The 2051-nt window shown below is 51.1% G+C and overlaps 1 protein-coding gene across 4 annotated transcripts in view; it reads left to right on the forward strand.

Annotated features, from left to right (window-relative positions):
- Window positions 1–655: 655 nt before the first annotated feature.
- Window positions 656–2051, forward strand: part of KIF20B (kinesin family member 20B) — a 91569-nt gene continuing 90173 nt past the window's right edge. For 3 of the 4 annotated variants that reach the window (XR_002771741.1, XM_003783691.3, XM_012801317.2), the window contains exon 1: window positions 656–822. The gene's annotated coding sequence lies outside the window, so the exon portion shown is untranslated. Of the gene's footprint in view, window positions 823–995; window positions 1036–2051 lie in introns of those variants that run through there. The other variant, XM_023509627.1, reaches the window with a different exon arrangement.

The following is a 2051-nucleotide window of genomic DNA, read 5'->3' on the forward strand; positions in this document are numbered from 1 at the left end:
GCTCAAGCGAGTCTCCTGCCTCAGCCTCCCAAGTAGCTGGGACTACAGGCGCCCGCCACAACGCCCGGCCATTTTTTGGTTGCAGCCATCATTGTTGTTTGGCGGGCCCGGGCTGGGGATTCGAACCCGCCACCTTAGGTGTATGTGGCTGGCGCCTTAGCCGCTTGAGCCACAGGCGCCGAGCCCAGAGAATCTTTCGAACAATGGTTTTAACATCCTGCATTCATTGGTTTTAGCATTAATAAGGTTACCTATATCAAATTTTTATACTGACAGTTGCAAAATGGGGATCCAGCGAGGGAAGTGACCCTCCGGATCCCGGGATGCGGAGACTTTTCTGCCCCTCAGGGAGGACATGGAGGTTTCTAACCCGCCATCACTCGGCCTGTTCCCAGGGAGTCTCAGGGCTAAGTGTAGTGGCAGCGGCCTCACCTCAGGGCCTTCGATACATCTATTGCTTTAGAGGCAGAATTCAGAGATCCGCGTCCCAGCCAACATAGTAGTGTCGACCGCAGCCGCGAGAAAGTGCCACAGCCGGATAACGCGCCGAGCCGAGACAGACCCGGTGCATCCGGACCGCGACCGAGTCTGGCTCTTCCCATTGGTTCCCCCGCGTTCCAAGATCCGCCCCCAGATTTCAAAGCTTCTTCCGGAAGCCTCTGGGAAGCCCTCGGGGTGAGCCTGCCGGGCTTAGCAGCCGAGTTCCGGAGTCCCCGCCCACTCCCAGCGTGCAGCGCGGTGCTCCGGCCGCCATTGTTTGAATTTGAAAACGAAAATATCCTGGTGCTGCTTGCTAGCTGGGCGGCCAGGTAACGTTTTCAGGTGAGGAGCAGATCTGGGTGAGGGTGCGGGGAAGGAGGTGGGTGACTGAACATATGTATTGGGTCTGAGGTGGAGAAGTGGCTCTGGCAGTATGGACACATCTTACTGCGGGGGCCTCTTGACCCCCAGGAAGCTTTCTGTCGGGAACTGAGTTAGGAAGCGTTGCGGAAAGTGGAACACAGGTGCGCTGGGAGGATTGAGTTATACCGCTTGGTGAGTGCTAATGTCGTCTCCACTGCCTTTTAGCTGAGTAACGGGAGGCAATATATTTAATCTCTGTGGGAGAGGGTGATGCCTGTGGCTCAGTGAGTAGGGCACCAGCCCCATATACTGAAGGTGGTAGGTTCAAACCCAGACCCAACCAAAAAAACTGAAAAAAAAAAAAAAAGTTTCTATTTAATCTCTGTGGGCCTCAGTTTACTCCTTTGTTTAAAGTGTTTGCGACCATTAATATTTTTAGTACTGTTGCTTCTGCTGTTGAGAAGCAGGCCTCTTTTGCCAAACCAAGGTTTCTGAATCCCTGAGGTGAGCGGTTTGCTGGAGAGGTAACATGGCCACTTTGGGGGGGGGGGGTTTGGTGGTCTGTGTGTGCTAATTTTAGATTCCTTCTGCTGGTTCCTGGGGGTTTGCCCTTTTAGGGTTTTGCAGTGCCATGCTGAAGGGTGTGTGCAGGACATCGTTAGAAGGCTTTCCGCATCTCATTTCACTCCTTCCTTTAGTAATATCTGTCTGACCCAGTCTCTTAATGTTCCTTGCTGAAGGTATGGTTGACACAAAATCATGCCTTATGGATTAGATTGTTTATAATCCCTGCTTAAGGTGATCAAATTGAGGTTTGTTTGGTTTTAAATCAAGGTGGCATTTTTTTGTTGGTGGTGTTTTAGAGATGGTGGGTTTGGGGGCTTCTCACTCTTGCTCAGTCTGGTCTTGAACCCCTGAGCTTAAGCAGTCCGCTGGTCTCTGCCTCCCAGAGAGCTGGGAGTACAGGTGTGAACACCACACCCGGTCTGTACAAGGTAGCAAGCATGTTTATTCAGGCGCAGTGTAGTGTAGCAGTGTATATATTTTATTACACGTCCCAGATCCAAATTTCAAATTACAAAAAAGACTCATCTATTACTTTTGAAGAGGGTACTTTTTTTTTTTTTTTTTTTGAGACAGAGCCTCAAGCTGTCCCCCTGGATAGAGTGCTGTGGCATCACAGCTCACAGCAACCTCCAACTCCTGGG

The sequence above is a fragment of the Otolemur garnettii genome, unplaced genomic scaffold, assembly GCF_000181295.1.
Source record: "Otolemur garnettii isolate 467f Iridium unplaced genomic scaffold, OtoGar3 scaffold00008, whole genome shotgun sequence".
NCBI lineage: Eukaryota > Metazoa > Chordata > Mammalia > Primates > Galagidae > Otolemur > Otolemur garnettii.